Genomic DNA, 20,685 nt, shown 5'->3' on the forward strand with positions numbered 1-20,685 from the left:
GGGCCGAATAATTTCACATCTCAATTACTAATGGGTCGACTGTATGCGGAGCCAAATCTTCAGCTCTGCTGGGAATCCATGCAGGAAGGGGTGGGACTTTATTTTGATGGTAACAATCACATGCAAAGACAGACTGGGATCATACCATTATGTGAAAGACGGAATGGGGGAGATGTTCCAGAGACAGCAAGTGTAGTGGTACAGGCCAGGTACACAGCGAGAATGTAAAAGTGTTGTAACGTTTAACCCCACATGTTAACAGTGCTCACTTTCACATGCTGTAGTTGGCTATGCTTATGTTCACTGGTTAAACTCTGTGAATGGAGTTAAAAGTACAACCCGAGACACATCTGGGGGAATCTAAAGCATTTCTGATACAACTGGACAGTAAGTGTTTGAGGAGTTTAGATCATTTAGACTCACACGACAATCCCCTGAGTGATACAGTATTTATCATTTTGCTTCAAAATTATATCACAGATATCCACTCAAACACTACCCAGAATGCACCACTTCATCTGCTCTAATCCCAGCATCCTGCCATTGTGCGTTATGTTTTAATGAGCCTGAACAAAATTTCTTAGTGTTTTTGACGAAGCTGTCAGAAGAGCTGTGATCATACATTAGCTGCTGGTGAAGGAGAAGCAAGCTAGCAAGTTTAAAACAACACATCCTCCCTTTGGCGAGATGTTTCTCGGAATTAGAGAGAGAGAAAAGAAGGAAATACAAGGAGAGCGAGAATGTGAGTCTGTGTGTGTTTATGTGTTTGTGTGTTTGCGTGGGTGTTTGAGCATGTTGCGGTGCTTGTAAAGTGTTTGATATTTGCAACCTGTTTCTCCGTCTGTCACCAATGTAGGGTGACTAACCCGAAGCTGTTCCCAAAATAAAACATCCTTTGAACTCCAAATCCACCGCGTGTGCATGTGTGCATATGTGTGTGTTTGTGTGCATATAAATACAGACGCAGAGTGTCACGGTCTCGCTGGCAGACCGTGGGGATGTGGGGAAAGGAGGACCCAAAATGCAGGACTCTACAGTGCAACAGTGTTTATTTACAGTGGTGACAATCCGAACAACAATAAATCCCCCCGTGCGATCCCAACTCCCGTTCCGTGTCTTCTCCTTTATCCCGTGCTCCGTGCTCTGTCTCCGTTCCCTGTGTACTCTCCGTGTGCTGCCTCCTGGTCGCCACAATTCCTCCTGAGGAAACACGCATACCAAAGGCAGCCGTGAGTACAAAACCTAACAGTAGACTTGCACTAACCTTGCACAATACACTTAAGACTGACGGGAAGTCACTCAACAATCCAGCGTCGAGGAGCTCTCAGCCACACTGTTTTGAAGCTCCTCTGACGAGGCTTGATCGGCGCCAGGTGTGTGTGGATTCCTGGGTGGGACCGGTCAGCTGGCAGGGCCACACCCACCAGGCCTAAAAGTGCCTGCCACGACCGCACCCTCACACACACATACCCATAAACACCTGACAGTACACCAACACGGAAAAACAGGACAGCAGACACAACCATAATAACAACAACCACAATAATGATAATAATAATAATAATAATAATAATAATAATAATAATAATAATAACTACAATAGTAGTCCACACTGCTCACGGACCCCGAATCCCTGGAACTGGGTCCGTGACGCAGAGTCAGTGTTTCAGCTTGATTGTTGCTCCAGGTGCTTGTGTTTGTGTGTCAGCAGCTAGCTTCATTTCCACACAATCATCTATGTTGCTCATCTAGCTGGTGTCAGATCATCAAACTCACACACAAACACACAAGCGCAATCACAGCGCTTTCAGGTTTTTACAAACAATGCACATCTCTTCACAGCGTGTCGATCCTGCCAGTCAGCACACTTCTTAAACTTTTTTCTTTAAATCATCATTTGTGATTAAACTTGGCACGTGCTGTTTATCAGACGTGATGGAGCTGACACCAGGATAAAAAAGTCTGAGCACATATTTGGTAATAATATTCAATCACGCAGCAGAAAAACACAAACACGATGCTCCAAACATGTTTCTGTCATTCATTGTTTGGATGTTTGCCTGCTGCTTTGTGTGAATGTCACACGTTGACGCTGTCGAGCAGTGTATCTGTGTCTCACACACACACACACTGGCTTTTTTCCTGGTTAGTTAAGATGGATAGTGCTTCCTGCCGGGCATATTTATGCAGCAGAGCTCTTATTAGAAAAATACACCCTAAAACCATGGAGCACATTTCAAAACAGCTTCTGGGTGCTATCTTGAAATTGTAATGATGTGTTTTATTTTGATTTCAAAAGTTAATTGGACAAACGTGACTGATCACACAGTGTTTGCCTACTAACACTGCATTAGTTGTGCACTTGTACATCATTAACAAATCAGACACACGTTTTTCTATGTTAGGCCGCTACTCTTGTAGTCCCATGCTTGTTTCTCTTATTTTCACAGACGTTTTCCTTTTATACAGAATATACCATCTCTGTTTTAAGAGTGACCCTATGTTGTGTTAGACCTAGAATAATATACATGTGTAGTTTAATGAATAAATAAATTAAATCATCTTCTATTTTATTTTTAGTAGGTATATAGATTGTTTTGTGTACATTTTTCAGGCCTTGTTTTTCAAGTGAACAAGCAAAATCTTTGGACACACACTCACCGACCACTTTTGTTTAGGTAGGGCCGTTCAATTATCCATTAATGCATGCATCTATTCACCCAGACACAAGGTAGAAACTCGGTGCATTAAGGCAAAACGACCTGCTCGAGTTCACACTAAGAATCAGAGTATGTAAGGTGATTTAGGTGATTTTGAATGGTTCGTGTTAGTTACTATACTACTAAACCTGTGTGAAGGATAAAGTTTTATCAACCCAAATCCACGACCCTTAAGACAAGGATAAACAAACTTTAATGCTTCTTGGTCCAAAAAATCCAAGTGATCATAAGGATGCTGAGGAAACTCAGGTCAAACAGAGCAAGGAGAACATGCAGCAAACAGTGGATTTCTCAACAAAAGAGAGACTCTATCACCATATTCAAAAGATGATCAGGGAGCAGTAACATCTGGGGAACAAATCATTGATGATGTAACAAGAGAAGCAAAACTAAAGACAAAGCACCAAATTAAAAGACTAGGAAGCAGCTAGACGCATAAGACCGACAGTGGAACACAAGGTAAGTTAGATTTAAGCTAAACACACGAGGAAGGAAAAGCAAACCAAAAATTAAACCAGGATACAACAACTCAAAACTCTGGGTTAAAGCCTCAGTCTCTGTATTTAGAAATCTGCTGGGATTTTCCCACACGACCATCTCAAACGGTAGGAGAAATAGAAGATGTCCAGTGAGCAGTAGTTCTCTGGGTGAAAAATTTAAGCTCTTTTCATCAATATTAGAGAGAAAACCTCAGCAATCAGATGATCCCCCGTGTGCAACACTTGGCAAAAGTGGGAAGGAAGAACTCCTTTTTAACAGGAAGACAGGCAGGTGATATCTGAACATGTGGGGAGTGAAAAGAAGGGGTATCAGAGGAAGTCCCACAGCAGTCTGGGCTTATAGCAGCATAACTACAGGATGGCTCAGGGCTGAAGGCTCTGCCTCTCCTCTTACTTTTGGAAAAGGAACTGCTAGTGAGCCTGTAGTCTGAGAGCTCCTGCTCTGATGATAAGGTGCTATGAATACTCCATGATGGCAGATTTAATTGAAAGTTTTATGGTGTGTATATAGAGGTGGATTAGGACAGCATTTACATTTATTCCAATTGTCTCTTGAGGCTGCATTATGGTGCAGAAAAGTATGTTGTTTGCAGCCAAATGGAGAATTTCCTCATTAACACAGACTCACTGGTTCAGTTTAAACTTAGAAAGTGAGGTGCTATACAGGAAGACTCTGTAGCTTTTTATAACAATAGACATCAGGGCGATACATATTTTTTGTGCTTTTCATGACAATTTTTATTTATTCTGTCAGCTGGATTCTAATCCTGTCTATTCTATAAGGCCCGCATCCTTTTAGGTTCAAATGACAGCCTGCAAATGAACAGATAAACACTTTAAACTCCCCCTCCCCCCTTTGTTCTGCTGAAAAACGTCAGGATGCCTCCATAACCGCGAGAGTTTTTCCTCTTTCTTGTCTTCTCCCCGTTTGTTGCCTTAGCAACTTTTGATCCCCTCCCATTGTAAGCACAATAAAGCGGAGACGACGGAAAAACGAAGAACAGAAAGATAAAGAATAAAAGGGAGAAATTATAGGAGTGGGAAAAGGAGCCTTGTTGTCTGTTTTCTTTTTTTTTGATTTGTAGTTTTCTTCTAAGGATTTGTTTTTCTGCTGTCTGCACCGGAAGTTCCAAAACTACCGACTGTCTGATCACGTTCTCCATAATTTCTCGCGTCCCCCCCCCCCCCATTGCCCACTCTTCTCGAAGATTTATTGCGAGATATGGAAACATCTACCGCATCTATTGTGTGTGTGTGTGTGAGATAGAAAGAGAGAGGGACACACGTCCATTGTTTGTTCTTTAATTAGTAAAGCAAAACATTCATTGGCCAAGTGGATTATGAAGATTAAAAAGCAAATCACATTTGGGCGCAGTCACGGTCTGCCTGACAGAGAGAAAGACAGAGCAGTCAGAGATAGACTAAATGACAGAGTCGGAGAGCAAAAATAAAGACAGAGAGGAGCGGAAGAGGGAGGATAGAGAGGATGCGAGCTTTTATCCTCCCTTTTCCTCTCCTCTCTCACCTCTTCTTGTTTCTCCTCCTTCTCCGTGCCTTTTGACTCTTTTCTCCCTCTTCTATCCCCCTACTTTTCTTCATCTCCTTTAATGCCAGAGCAGTCAGAGTAAGTAGCTTAAGTCAACATCTTTTACAACGGTAGAAGCCTTCTGTTCGCCTCATTGTGCGTGTGCATCCGTTTCTCTTCATGTGTGCGGGCCCGAGCGTCTTACGTTTCAGCTGTGTATCAAAATTGATGTGGCAGCCACCATCTGTTGTTTGCCCATTGACATTTTTCTCCCTACTACAGTTATTCAACTTGCAGTGCCGCACACACATAACCAAAGAGCACACCGGGCTTTCTCTAAACACAAATTTTACCCATTTGTAATCCCTGCCTCTGGCTCCTCTTGCCCTCCCTTCCTCTGCCTCTTCCTCTTGCGGTGCTGCTGTTTAAGCAGCAAAACAGAAATTCTGTTGATTTGTGGGGTGTGAGACGAAGCCAGTGACCTGACCACCGAAGTTGGAGAGATTTCACATCATATCAGAAACATGATGTTGTGTTGCTAGAATCCAAATCAGCCTTCAGTTAGAACAGCTTTGAAATGCTGAGCCTGCTGCTTCCGTCTTTTTCTGGATGTGTGCTTCTCCGTCGCTGTCGTTGTGTCTTCCTCCTTTCCTTAAATCTCTCTTTCTGTTCTGCCATCTAGAATCCCCGTCACTCCCTGTTTCTGCTGCCACTCGCGCTCTGTGTGTCTCTGTCTTTGTACTGCATCGCCCTACATGCTCCCCTGTGGTTGTTTTTTTAGCCCTGCAGTTCCAGCAATTTTCATTGCCAAGTATGCACACACTCACACACAAACACACTCTACAGTCTGAGTTATGTACCCACATACACACAGAGTACAAGCACACGCACACGCTGACTCTTGCCAATGAATCCCTGTCATCAAACCCCTGTGGACTGTGCACACCCTGTAATCATGGCTCTGAGACCTACCAAGAGTTCTTGCAGAGGGCTGCTGGTCCCTGCCCTTTTGTATCCACCGTACCCCCCTGTAGTCTCTGCTCCACAACCGCACAGCCCCCCCCCCACCCAGTTCCACCGGTCTCCACCCTGCCATGCTGAAACCACACTAAAGGACTCACACAGTTCGGTTTATTAAAAGGCCAAGGTAGAGTTACATGGGTTGGGTCAGCTGGAGTGCCACTTTTCCAGTTCTTTATTTTGACTGTGGGTTTCCTTAGAGCTTTTAGACTCTTTCTCAGCAGGCTGACTAAAATCATTGCTTCATGTTGCAGTTTTGGTGTTTGCTTCATGGACTTTGGTGTTCAAAAGAAGGAAATATGAGCTTATGATTTACACCACTTCTCTCACTTTTTCATAAACTCAGGAAAACACCACTGCATTCTCACCCCGCGTTTCTCTAAGGGCCATCAGAGAGCAACTTCTTATGTACCAAAGTCCAACTTTAAGTCTATTTTTAACCTACTCCTCGCTTCATTTAAACACTTTCTTGGTAAGTTTGCCATTTAGCTATTGTTAAGCCATATTATAATACTATTATAGCATGATGTTCATTTGATAAGTCATTGTCCCATTTAGAGTAAAATAGAAAATAAAGCAGGGTGTGCCTTAGGGTGGACTAGTTTGAAGTTGAGAAGCTGCTACCATATGAGAGTGCAGTGTCCTCAGTTGGATCTAAAACACCAACATGTAACTGCCAAGACGCTCAACCAAAGCACTCTTTTCTATGCCATCTTATATATCTATCTATATATATTTATATCTATATAAATATATTTTTAAATACTCATCTATTTCTGTCATCTGCTACTGTTCTGTCATTTAAATGTAACATTTTTACTGGTAAATCTACCAGCAATGATAAATAATGATAATTTTCTGTCATTTAATAGTTTGATCTATAAAGTGTAAAAGTATAAAAAAATAAAACATCCCATCATAGCTTCGCAAAACCCAGAGGAACTTGTTCTGTTGAGAAAAGTAACAATAGCAAAGTTTATCTCCCTTTTTTCTGTTTTCACTTCAGTCATCTTGCAGTTATACTGCAGCCATTGCCTCATACTAACTAACTGTTTGCCCTCTGATTTGTTGGAGGGGATTGTTAAATTCTGCCAGAGCGGTGACCTTTAGCTCCGATGGCAGTAACAAACTAATGAAATCAAGTGAAATCGTAACAGCAGCCTCAGACTGCAAGGCTTCTGTTTCTGCAGCTTGGCTGGAATTACCAAACTAGAAAACCAGGCAGATTTTAATGTAAATAGGAGACATATTCTGATTGCAGCTGTGTTAGCAATCAGGTGCAATCAGTTGATAAGTGTTTAAATAAAACAATAAACTGGGTCAGTTGCAGGTGGGACATTTTTCCATGGAAGGAGATGTTTGTAGGTGATGATAATAACAGTATTCAGTTTTTTATTTATTTATGATGATTTAAAAGATTAATTTTGACTCTGAAAAATCACATTATGTGAATCCAATAATCCAATAAAAGCCATCACTTTTTTATCTAGTAGTTTAAAATCATTTGTAGTTGGTTAGCTAACATAGCTAACAGCTAACATGCTAGCCATCGAGCAGTCGATAGTAGTCACAATAACTCTCTTAGATTCTTTCTATTTTAATTTTTTCATCAGAATTTTACATAATTTGATCAATATGATTTTATTGCTAGATTACTTTCTTTGTCAGTTAGCATGTTAGCTGTCTTACTACTAAACTCATACAAAACCCGTATTTTGCTAATTTCAATGTTATTATTGGCTCATTTGTGCATTTAACTAATTTTGAAAGAATCTTTACACTTTTTAACACTTGTATATAGTTTTTTAAAAAGAGTGTCGGATTCTGTTGCAGATTGGTTGTTTTTTTTATTCAAAGACAAAGAAGCTATCCAGGCTAACACGTTTGCAGTCTGTTTGCTAACTAGCTTGCTAGCTTGGTTGGTAATTGTGTAGTTTCATCAAAACAATAGACTGCAGTCCCCTTTATCTATTCAGGCAGAACATTTACAGAGTAGAGTTTATAAGTACATAGAACAATAAAAGTTCATAAGAACAATAGCTTTACTGTTGTTCACTGATCTTTGAGTCATTGGTAAGCAATAAAAATTAGTTTCTGTTCAGATTTTACCAGCTGTTTTTTGCTTTGAAGTTTATCAGTTTCACACTCACAAAGGATATCAATTCATATCCTCTTGCATCAATCTAGTGGGAACCCACCGGTGAAACTTGCAACCTGTTTTGGGTCTCAGTCCAGTGCTTGAGAAACCTCACTCTGACATGATGAATGTACGCTATTGTAGAAGAGTGATGAGCCAGTTCCTGACTGCATTACCTCAGGGTAATCTAGTATGATACACACTCATACACACACACACACACACTGATGTCAGAGTCATTAAAATCACTGATAGCTTGTGGAGATGATGTGACTCACATAAGCACTCACTCTCCTTTCCAGTTCTTTTTCTTCTCTCCATCTGACTCTATTTACCACATTATCTGTTTCATCCTGCTGCCCTCCCCCCTCCCCATTTGTCCCTTATCTTTCCCTCTCTACTTACTTTCCCTTCAGTTTTTGCCCTGCTCTCTTCTTCTCTGTCCTGTTTTTCTGCCCTGATCTCAACATCCATGCGTCTATCTCTCATCTGCCTTTTTATTAATCTTTCGATTTCTTTTTTGTCCTCCACTAATTCTCGATCGAACTCTTGTGCCTGTCATCACCTCACTTTTATTCTTCTTTGTCTGTCTCTTCATTTTAGAGAATGATACAGTGTATCCCTTTTGCCGTAGTGGTTCTTCTCAGTGCTCCAGCGTTTGCCGTCTATAATCCTGCATCATCATCGTCCTCCTTTGTGCCTACTCCTCCTTCTCTGTTATTTTGTCTGTGCATTAATAGCGGGGGAACGTTTAAGCAGTTTGTTTTGCTAGAGAAAAAAAAAGTTTAAGAAAGACTGAACAGTGCTTTTAAAATGTCAGCACAGAGTGGACTGGAACTAGACTCACATAGATCATGCACAAACACTCGCTGTTTTCACAAGCACTTGGTAGTGTGCTTTATGGCTTGTGATTATTGATTTCTTCACTATGGAATAAATGCATTGCCAGTAAAGCTTAGTGTGGAGAAGGCTTTCAGTCTTCATGGTCAGTGTATATATATGAGTAGCAGGTAGAGTTGCAGGTGAAGGGTAAACTGGAGAGAGATCTGTTGATCCAATAAACAACTGAAAAAAGCAGAGATATGTTCAAGAGTGCGCTGTGAGGAGCTCTTTGGAGCCAGCAATGAAGGTACTGCAACTGTATAGGTATTGTTTAGCTTATGTGCTCATAGTGCATTTTACCCTCATTAGTTTGCAGCCAATACCTCATGACTTCTTTTAGGATGAGGTAGCTGCCCAACTAACTTTGTTCAAATACATCGTGGTGATTACTCACCATAACGATGAGCTTCTTAATTTCCATGTCAAAAGACAGCCCTGCACACGTTCATAATGTGATTTGATCGGCTGGCAGCTGAGCTGGAACATAATGTGACTGCCTGGTGCTTGATATAGTCGAATTGCTCTTTACCACAAGCAGGACAAGCAAAGCAGATCAATAAATCCCCATTTCAGCTCATTTCAGCGACCCTGATGTCACGGCTTTCAATGACACACATCGTTCCTAAATTTAATAATAATTTAGTGCATTTTTTTCTCCCTATTCAAGTATGAATTGCAGTGTTTCATCCCTCTGATCAGGCTGACGTGATCAGTTATTGCATTGTTAAATACAGCAGCTGGAGAGTTGTATGCTCACTGACATCACCGGCTTTTAGAATTCATACATGTGACAGCATCACGATGCCCGGAGATATCCTGTGCAGCTCATTCACTTTCCTTACTCTCATTTCGCCTGATGGACAATGATAAAAACCTCTTGAGACCTCCAGGTTATAAACACACTTGTGCAGGTATTGTGAGTGATAGGTAGAAGAAGAAGGATAGACTGATGAAGGGGGCAGAGAGAAAGAGAGTGGTGGAGATGTCAGAGGAAGATAAATAGGTTTCAGGGGCAGGCAGAAAATGGAAAGAGAGGGAGGAAGATGAACGGATGGAGGGAAGGGCAAGGAAAAAGGACAGACAGAGGCAGAGTCGGTGGAGGGAAGAAGATAGATGAATCGCTGGGAATAAAAGACAAGAGGGAGAGGAAAGGGCAGGTGGAGGTAGAGAGAGAGAGAAGGGGAGCAAATGATGGCTAGAGGGAGATGAATAAAACAAATAGGGCCGAAAAGGAGAAGAGGATTTGGAGAACGGCTCACATTTGGTAAGACCAACTGTCGGCACCCCGGGTGGTGATGGGAGGAGTGCAAGAGGGCAGACGGAAAGAGGAGGAGTAAATGAAGAAGACTGAAGGGAGAGAAAGAGACAAGTGGTAGATTTTCATGTGCCAGGGGCGGAGACCGAAAGAGACGGAGAGAGTGAGAGAGATTTTGGCGAGCTGCCGCACACAGCCCTGGCAGTGGTTGGCATGGTGATATATATATCCCACTGCTTAAAAGCCCTCACCTTGAGCTGCTAATGCCAGTCAATCAACCAAAGGTGTCATTACTCAAGCAAGGCAGGAGATCGTCTATATTCACGCCACTCACTCAGAAATGTCATTTTCTTAATTACAGCCTTTTTCCATGCACTGAGAAAAAAACATTTTCCAAGCCCGCTGAACTTTTTTAAATTCTGGGCAATGTGGACAGGTGACCTATGACACCACATAAAAAACCACATATTGTGTATATCAGCATGTAATTATGAATGCAATATCTCACTTACGCCACCTTAAAGGTTCCCAGGCCAGGAAGGTATCGGGAAGGTATCGGGCTGTCAACCAATCACTTGGGTCACAACTGAACTGTCTCAGCAACAGATCTCTGCAGGTATGACAAGGCTGTTCTTAGGTATGTCCCAATTCATAGGCCGCGTCCTCTGAAGACCGAGAAGGCTGTGAAATGGGATGGTCTAGCCTTCAGATTTGTCTCACCAGCTGTCCCGGTGGAGTTTAATAAATTCAGCCGTCTGCTCCTTGCTCGCTAATATATAACAGGACATTGGAGTAAATTCTCGAACATCTCACACTTTTGTTTAATCAGTTTTCTGTTAGATGTTTATTCGTCTGTGTGAAAATTATAACTTTAATCTCAGCCAAACCGTTTTACTCACGAACAAATAAAACAGCCAAAAAATAACATTTAAGTTATCTAAGGGACTTATGAATCATGTTTAACCTGTGTAGCGAAAGACCACGGGGGGAGTTCGGTGTTCTCGCCTGTTCTACTGAGCCTCGACCTCCCGGTCAGCTTTGAGCTGGTGGGTAACAGACGTCTCCGAAAATGTCTTTTAACTTTTGCAAATATATGATGTTTTGATGGACCGAGCACATATTTGAAGTTTACACAGCTACATTCTCGCCCAAAAATAGGTTAAAAAGTGTATTTTGTGACCCAGAAAGAGTAACATTGAAACTAAGTAGCTGGCGCTATTGTTGGAAACTGGAATTGGCTATGAATTCTTGGATAGGTTGGGCCACGAAGGATACACCCAACCCATCCTTCAAATTCGGGGAAATGAAGGACGCATTTGTTGGCCGCATTTGAAGCAGCCTTTGAATTGGGACAGCCTTCGTCGCATGGTTGTGACATAATCGGCCTTCAAATGCGGCCTCCGAAGGATGCTGCCTATGAATTGGGACACACCTCTTGGTATTCACCGTCCCTACCGTCCCCTACTTGCTCAATGTTACAACATAATCAGTTTTTTCAAGGGGCAATAAAATACTTGTCTTCTTTTAGTCTTAATATTAATGCACACGTTTACTTTCGATTCATAAAAAATGCCAAGTATAAGCATCCTTGCTTAAGTAGATTTGGAGAATCCCATTTGGACTTACGCGTCTAAAAGCAGTAAATTTCAAACCTCATCAGATTGTTGGTGTCTGCCTCGCTGATCCTCCTTTATACATTACCAGTACAAAAAAGACATTTAGACAGAGTTAGCTGTGGACCTGAAGAGAGTGCAGAGCAAACATTCTGGAAGAAAGATTAAACACTTTTATTTCAGTGAACTAAATCATGGTTAGACAAAGCCAAAGACTCAACTTGTAAATATCAGCAAGGAATGATGTGAAGTTCACTGCAAACTGAGGACACCTTTGTCCTAAACCACAATATTCTGAGATAAACAACAGGAAATTTCATTATATCAAGTCTAGACGTTGCTTAGAGAAACACAAAGTGAGATTTTCTGAAGACTACTTGGCATAGTCAGTTGATTGTTGATTGTTTAGTATCACAACTGAAGTCTGTTTTGTAAATGATGCTGAATGTGATGAGTCCTGCTGACTTGTTTATTCCCTTGACTTTTGCTGTTATAGTGCCAACAAGAGGTAAAAACTGCATTATTAACTTAATGTTTGACCATATGCCCACAAAGCATCTACTTCTAATAAAGTACTGATTATAGAGTGTTGCATTATCCATATTTTCATATTTTTAATCTTGGATTCTACTAGAGTGGCTTCGGAATGTTAACAATTCTAAAAAATGTATCATGTAGTGCAGCCCCATCAGTTCAACCTCTGGCTGAAACATCCAGTTTTACTTCCTCTTGCTCTAAGCCAACTTTCTTCTGATTGGCTGACCCTCAATAACAGAAGGACCGAACAGCAGGTGGGCGGGGCTTCTGTGTTTACAGCAGGAAACACATCTCCTGGATATTCTTTCTCTGTGATAGCACACAAATCCAAGAGTATATTATTTAAACCTTTGGCTTTACATATATGGGCTTTTTTCAGGAGTTTTGCACAAAATATTAGCATTCAATTCAAAGCAACACGGTGCCAAGATACAGCCGTGCATGAGCTTATTTTATTTCACTCATTCGTTTTAAATATGTTTTTTTTTTTGGTGGGGGTTAGCTGTTTTTCCACATGTCAATGGACTGGTTCTTATATAGCGCTTTTCTACTCTCACTGAGCACTCAAAGCGCTTTATACAACTTGTGCATTCACCCAATCACTTTATCTAAGGTTGCTTCTATCTAACATTCACTCGCATTCACACTCCGATGGATGCATTGGAGGGCAACAGGTTAAGATCTTGCCCAAGGATATTTGGCACGTAGATTGAAGGAGCTTGGGATCGAACCACCAACCTTCCGGTGAGTAGGTGACCCGATCTACCACCTGAGCAACAGCCACCCCGCACACATGTGCTCAGTTTTTTCTCCTACAGCTGTCATTCGATGTGTAATGCTAACTACTTTAGCACAAGTGGTTATGTTTGCATGTTTACCTGAAGTTTAAAGCTGGAGCGCTGCTATATGATTCAAACAAAAGAGCCTAGGTATAATGTCACATTGTTTTATCACTGGACATGTATTCAGTACCAGCAAATCATATTTGAACATTGTCAATTGCAGTGTAATAAAGCAGCGATCCCCAACTCCCGAGCCACGGACCTGTACCAGTCCGTGAGTCGTTTGGTACTGGTCAGCGAGACTTGAGGCTCGGGTGTGAAATTTATGGTTTTCAGGGTTTAAATCTGTTTTGGTTTTTTTTATCGTTTTCATCGTTAACTCAGTTTCCCCATGTCTTTTCCCGTGTGTTATGACTAAATCTTTTTTTTTAAAAACTGGTACTGGTTTTATTTTGTTGTATTTATCCGCAACAACTTAAAGGCCAGTCCGTGAAAATATTGTCGGTCTGTGACGCAACAAAAGTTGGAGACCGCTGTAATAAAGCACAATGTTAATCACCTTGGTGACAGCCTTAAGATGGGTCATGCTTCATTAAGTAATAGATATTGACTGCAATGAGGATTACAAACCTTCCAAAGCAACCAAATGTGGTATAATAATTTTTTGGTTATATAAGACTCAAAGACTATTTGGATTTGATGAAACTGTGCAGCTATTAAAAAATAGGTTTGCATTTTTAATTAAAACTAAGAATGGTAATGAGCCTATCAGAGAATGTTGAGAATAGGAAGAGTTTAATAACCCCAGCGATGCTTACGGGGGAAAAACAAGAAGAATTGGCTAAAGTTAATCCAATCTCAACACCGACAGTGGAAGGCTGTTAGGTAGATTTTGCCCTCGTGTTGTGACATTCTTGCTTCAAGACAGCCGTTTACTTGACCAGATCATTAATATATGATGAGCAGCGTTAAATCATACATGAGAACAGATGAGAAAAGAGTGGAAGAGGCGGGAGGGGGTAAAAGATCAGAATGACGTCAGACGTGGAAAAGTGGCTGTTGCCTATTTATCTCTCTTTGCTTGTCTTCAACACTACTTGTATTTCAGGATGTTTTCCGCCCGTGACAAAGATGGAGAATGGATAAATAGAAGTTGCAATAAAGTTGCGTCGTTCCGGTTTATCGGCCTCATTTTTTACTCTTCTTCTCCGTCTCTGTGGAGCTTTGAGGGCTTCTTTTTTTCCGCCCTGGATTTTGCACGCTGAATCTTTGTGTTTGGCTTTAATCTCTCCATCTGTTAGTCCCCATTGACTGCTCCATCCTTCATTCTTCGATTTATTTGCTTGTTTCTTTATTTCTGTGTGTTGTAATTCCATATTCTTTGTTTCAAAATCTTTTCCTCCAGCTTCATTTCCATCCATTCCTCCCTCCGTGCATCAAAGGAAAAAGAACTGATGCAAATGTATAATTGAAAGCTGCTGAAAGCATTTACAGTAGGGGGTGAGTGGGAACTGGCAGCCACAACATTTGAAAACATGAAGAAACAAAGTCAGGTGGGCTGCTGCTGTATGTAAGTTGGTCATCGCCATGGCAAACCTTCTGACAGTTAACCTTAATGAGAGCTTCAAGCTGTTAAGTTAAAGAGTCTGAGATGGTGTGTAATGCTACAGTCACAGTGGGGAAAAACAGTGGTTGGAGACTGCAGCATTAACTAAAATATTGCAACCAATGAGTGCAATGAGCTTGTGATCTTGTCGCCTGTGAAGTGGCAGTCGAACTGCTGTCATTTTGCAATTGAACAGGGTCAACTTTGAAAACTGTTTGTGATAATACAGCCATGAATCAGCAAACGTCACAAATTCAGCCATTTCAGCTGGAACCTCTAGAACACAGGTGTTGAACTCCAGGCCTCGAGGGCCGGAATCCTGCAGGTTTTAGATGTGTCCTTGATCCATCACAGCTGATTTAAATGGCTAAATTACCTTCTCAACATGTCTTGAAGTTCTCCAGAAGCCTGGTAATGAACTAATCATTTGATTCAAGTGTGTTGACCCAGGATGATGTCTAAAACCTGCAGGACACCGGCCCTCGAGGCCTGGAGTTCGACACCCCTGCTCTAGAACATCTAGAACCAAAATTCATCCACAAACAGTGACGTAGTTGCTGCAGGACAGTGATTTAATTGCAACCTAACCTTGCATCTGTATAGGAATATACCAGAACACAACTAATTGGGAACCAATCAAGCCCCCTTTCCCAAAGACTACACAGCACAGATGGGTTGAGCTCATCATCGCAGGCTAACTTAGACTGATTGCAACTTGCTGGTTTATGAATTAGACGACAGTTATTTGCAAGCATTCGCAAATCTGCCTGAGAGTGATTGCAGGTAGGCCTCAATTGTTTTGAGACAGGTTGCCTCCCACCAGGCAACATGAGTTTGTCCTTAAGGACAGCACAGTTTCACCAGCAGTACCAGCAGACTCGTGCTCCACAGTGTGGATTCATCAATATTTGTGGATATTTTCGGGAAATTGTTTTGCATTTGATTTGCGAAGTTGTTAAAATCTGCAAGGTGCATGTTTCATTTGCCTGCCTGAAGGACAAAATGAGTTGCTGCAGTATGATTCAATTTCAATTTTATTTTATTTATATAGCGCCAAATCACAACAAAAGTCGCCTCAAGGTATGATAATACTAATAAACTGTCGTTTCTGTACAGGTGAGCACTGCCCGGCTGTTTATCACAGTTTCCACGGTGTAGGCTGCCGTTTTCTAGGGCTGAACTGTAGCCGCAGCCACGGCTCCTTCACAGCAAAAATGGCTGTCAGCTGTTATATAAGCTGTTACATAAAGTCAAAGTGTTTGGTCAAACCTCTGACCCAAGCTAAACGAACCACATTAGAAAACTTGTCAGCTAACTCAGAGACTCATACGCTCTCATGAGGTTGTGCGATTCCCTTTGGAGGCACACCGTGTGTCGTTGTTCCTCTGTACCCAAAACCCTTTCATAGTGCCACTCGGGGATTCTGCTCTACTCTATTCGCACTTTCAAATTACACAAAAAGGGGCTAACTGCCATCTAAAAAAGGCAAGCGTGTGGGTCTGTCTTTCGTCTGTCATCGACATCATGAGGCTGAGCTACGCTAAGCCCTCAGACTTGACTCTCCATGCCGAATAAAAACCAATTCACTCTCATTCACTCATTTTTTTTTGTCATTGTGCTTATTTCCTTTAACATTTTAATGTCTTCTCGCTCTGTTTCCCTTTTTCTCATTTTTTCCCCTCCCTCTTGAAATCTGGTAAAGTCAGTCTTGCCCTCATGAGACCATCTCCAAGTAGCACATCACACGCAGCAGAGGTAGAAAGAGATATTGGAGTGGGGTAACGCAACAATCCCAATTAGGACACAGAGCCGCAGAGACGAGCAGCTTTTATGATCACAACAGAGGAATATATTTTCCATATCTGGAACAGAAGCAACACATACATGTGCACACTGCGTCCCCGCAGCACCAATCCCATGGACGGTCACATGTCATACGCTTTATTTCACAGCAGTCCCAGTCCTCATTCATGCAAATGTAACGATAGGATTGTGGAGGAGGGAGCAGGAGCGAGGGGGAAGCTGCGAGGGCGGATGATGATCAGGAGAGAAATGAAAGTGTTTGCGTGCAAGTGTGCAGAATGTGCGATGTTCACTTTGTCACTTTCACGTGTCTGCATGTCGCACATGTGTGTCGCCTCATTTCTGTTCTACTTGCTTTCGATTTGCAAACCTAACACAGGCAACATGTCTGATCAGATTTTTACTCCCTTGTCTTTTTTTCCTCCTCATTCTTCCCATCATCCCCCCGGAACTAATTTCCCATCCTCTGATTTCTCTTTCTTTCCCCCTTTTCCCTCCTTCCATAATCGGATCGCTCTTCACGTCAGACGTTTCTTTCATTCTGTCTTTTATTTAATACTCTTGACATTCCTGTGTAGTTTTCCTCATCCCTTCTCTTCCATCCTTTTCCTTCATCCTGTTTTTTTTTCTTCTGTTCCTCGTGGAGCAGGAGAAAGAAGTAGCTCCTCTGGATTATGGTGCATCTTGCAGGATTTGTGTGTGCATGTGTGAGGGAGGTGATGTGATTTGTGAGCTTAATTTTACACAATATAACGAGGTTAGGATTTTACACACACACACACCGTGTGCCTTATGGTCCCATAAATACGGTACACAGTTTTGTAACCAGCTGCTGCCAGCATTTCAATGTTAACAGTGCTTTAGGAAAATTGGAGTCTGTTCTCTAGTTGGACAAACATAGTCCAGTCTGAACACCCCTCGATTTCTACTGTGACATTTGGGCAATAGGGTCAGATTTTGGCATAAATGGCATGAAATCAGTGGATCTGCGTTCGACTACTCTGCCTAGGCTGCACTGTCGAGCGCAGATCCACTGAGCACAGTGCAAGCTAGCAAGACAGAAGCTAAGCTTGTTGCAACATGGCAAATTGAACCTCCCCCCCCTCATTCAGATCTGGCGTTTGGAACTATCTTGGTTTTCATGTGAAACATGACCCTGACGGTAAGCGCGTCATGGGCAAAAGTAAAACAGTATGTCGGATGTGCCACGCAATGCTCAGTTACATTGGTGGGAACTAGTGCGTTAGCGCAGTTTGCTCGTTAACGTGTTGACTCCGTCCGGCCACGCACAGGGTGATCCGCGGTAGCTCGTTAACGGAGATTTGCCGCGTTATGGCGTTAATGTAATTTTAACGAGATTAACGCTGACAGCACTAGTGGGAACACAACGAATATGACTGCACATTTACGCCGACATCATCCTAGTGCAAAGACGAGTGGAAGCAGACAAAAACAACAAGCATGCATGCTACAAACTTTACCCGAGTCATTTAGACAGCCGTTAGCACATGATTCTCCTTATGGGGACCTGATATGTTTAATATGCTGCTGAGAATATAGCCCAGAAGAAGCGGATAGTATAGCTTTTATGTTGGAAAGAGCCATTTCTCTGTAATAAAATCTCTTTTCCAAAGATGAGTGATTCTTCAATCAGATAGATTTTTTATTTTATTTTGTTGTTTCAGCAACATTACATTTAAAAACTGTACTTTTGAGTTAAAATATATATTTAGAATTTTAATAAATGACAAATTAAAAAGGCATGATCATTTTTGTATCGAAAAAATATCGAACCGTGACACCAAAGTATCTAACCGAACCAAACCGTGAATTTTGTGTATCATTGCACCCCTACTTTTGCACATGTCGAGGAGCATGTCAGGCTACATTTCACTGTGTGTTATACTTGTATAACTATGCATGTGACAAATAATAAAGAACCTAGAACCTAGAACCTGAGCACCACAGCTACTGCTGCTAACATGTGACGCACCAAGTCACAAAGCACAACTCAAATTACTTTGTTGAATAATGACACTGTACTCAAATGGCACCAGATTGCAATCCAATAGAGCATCTGTGATCTGTGTGTGTGCATATGTGTGTGTCTCCCCCTAAACCCTGGATTTGATGTGATACTTCAAGTTTCTTTCTTTGGTTCCACCTATAAGATTTCATCCCCTATTTTTGCGAGTTGTCCTCCAGGTCTTGCCTTATTAACTTTGAGCCTTTCTTGCTATCCACCATCATTTTTGTACCATCGCGTTACCAAGCAGTGTACCCGAAAGTAGCAGCTGCGGCAGCTGCCCCATGAAAACAAACACCAGCTGTGCCTACAACTATAGCAGATTAGTCACTAAAGTACCCTGAATGCTGCGTGACAGGATTTCCAAAGCTTCATTTGACTGCAGGTTTAGCAACTTTGCTAAAGTATACAAATGACAATTTTATTTGGAGTTTAGTGGAGTCTTAACATATGAAATATTGAGGACTTGGAAGTAAAAACCTATTTTTTTCATGCACCTTTTGTGCAGAAACACACAGATGACTTCGTATCGAGAGCGCATCTGTCTGGAGATAAAACAATCATCCATATATTTTTGAATCGTTAGTGGGTCACTTGTGCCAGAATCGCATTAAATTTCCTGTGTGAGAAGCTGGGGAAACCTTTTTTTAATTCGCTCTCATCTGTTTCGGCTTTTCATTCTTAGCTCCCTTTTTTTAGCCTCACTTCATACCCTCATCTGTGTCCCTTCCTCATCCTCCTCCTCATTTTAATGTCCTGCTTCTCTTACCTCTTCTCCCCCTCCTCCCCGTACCCCTCTCTCTCACCCTCAGTTCATCCCCTGCACCTTTCCATCTTCCCACATACACACCAGAGATAAAACTTTATTACTCACCACAGCCAGAGACCAGTCAGTATGCGTATGTGTATTTTGCATTTCCTCATTATGCGTTCCGTGATATCATTAAGAGGGGTGATATCTCTCCCCTAAAGAGCTTTTTATCTCACCCTCTCTCTGCTGGCCTCACTCAAATTGCTTTGTTTGTGTTGCTTCCACGCAGACGAGAAGAGCTAAACGAAGGACTTCTCTCAGCCTACCTGCTCATGTAGAAGCATGTGTGGGTGTATGAGTGATATTCAGAACCATTCATATCATTTGATCAGCTCTTCAGTGATGTCTTTTTGCATCTTTCTACTATCTTTGAAAAGGAAAAATCCTCCTTGATTGCAGCGTTAGCAGTTTTTACTCTGGATTCATTCATAAAGTCGTTTCTGGCATTCCGACAGTCAAAAATGTAGGATTTCAATGACGAATTGGGAATTTTAGTTGGATTTTCATAGCATTGTATTCAACAAACAGCCTGTGTTATTTGTTATTTAAAGGGGACCTATTGTGCTCATCTCCATGCTTTTATTCTTTGACTCTACCAGAGTGCCTTTGCATGAGTCACAGTTCAAAACTTGCTTATTTACTTATAATGGGTCTTGGCGCAATCAGTGGTCTGAAACAAGCTTTTTTGGTTCTCTCCGTTTAAGCTAGCTTTCATCTGATTGGATGCTGGTCACAAACAGAAGGTTTGAACAGCCGTGTGCCTGAGATGACTGTGACATCGAACTGTGAAATCAAGTGCTTTGAGCTTTTAGCTTACAGGATTACTGTACAACGTCAGCTTCCCTCATTGTGTGAGGGTAAAGAAAGAGGTTTCCTTTCAAGCTAAGAAATCCAGACGGTGTCATGCATGTGCACTCAGCAGTTTGGATCCAGATTGAAATACTGCTTAGATGTAAACTTAAACAGAGCAAAGCCCGGAGTCTGTAAAAGGCGGATCGCTGCCCCCTCTCCTCAGCTGTCATCTTTCAGCTGCTATCAAGCATGTTTTGCGTTAACCTTTCGTAGTATGTAGGAGTATTCTGGTAGAAGAACAGCCTGACGTGGACACGTGTAGATGGTGAAAGCATCAGCATTCGGGGCTGAATAAGCAGAGGAAGGGCATTCATCCTTGTTTAAGAAACTGCAAGACCGTTGTGTTTGTTGTCTAGGGAAATAGGCTAACACGAGATGCTGCTAGTGGAGCTAGGGTTAGAGACAGGCTGCAGACTTAGCTGCGCGCCACCTTGACGGGGTAAATGTAAGCTAAAGCAGGAAAGACTTGTGTGCAGTCGAGATGAGTCATGTCCTGCATGCTAAGAGCAGAATTAGCAACAATCCTAATCCAGCTGATATTGTTTACCAACAGACAAGCTGCAGGACTTTTTAGCAGCTCATAAAAAGCTCGTAATTCTTTTAAAATATCTAGCTA

At 41.9% G+C, this 20,685-nt stretch overlaps 1 protein-coding gene and 2 long non-coding RNA genes across 9 annotated transcripts in view; 2 read left to right on the top strand and 1 right to left on the bottom strand.

The window, feature by feature from the left end:
- Positions 1–20,685, top strand: part of slc8a4b (solute carrier family 8 member 4b) — a 130,617-nt gene that overhangs the window by 82,799 nt on the left and 27,133 nt on the right. The gene's annotated exons all lie outside the window — the stretch shown is intronic.
- On the bottom strand, positions 977–8,202 carry LOC309701796. The gene is made up of 3 exons (XR_014275254.1): positions 8,181–8,202; positions 1,290–1,480; positions 977–1,200 (listed from the first exon to the last, which is right to left on the bottom strand). It is a non-coding gene; the product is annotated as an uncharacterized lncRNA (long non-coding RNA).
- On the top strand, positions 7,806–10,607 carry LOC309701798. Its single transcript, XR_014275256.1, has 3 exons — positions 7,806–7,838; positions 7,953–8,084; positions 10,564–10,607. It is a non-coding gene; the product is annotated as an uncharacterized lncRNA (long non-coding RNA).

Source organism: Aulonocara stuartgranti, assembly GCF_965226115.1.
Source record: "Aulonocara stuartgranti genome assembly, chromosome: 3".
NCBI classification, from domain to species: domain Eukaryota; kingdom Metazoa; phylum Chordata; class Actinopteri; order Cichliformes; family Cichlidae; genus Aulonocara; species Aulonocara stuartgranti.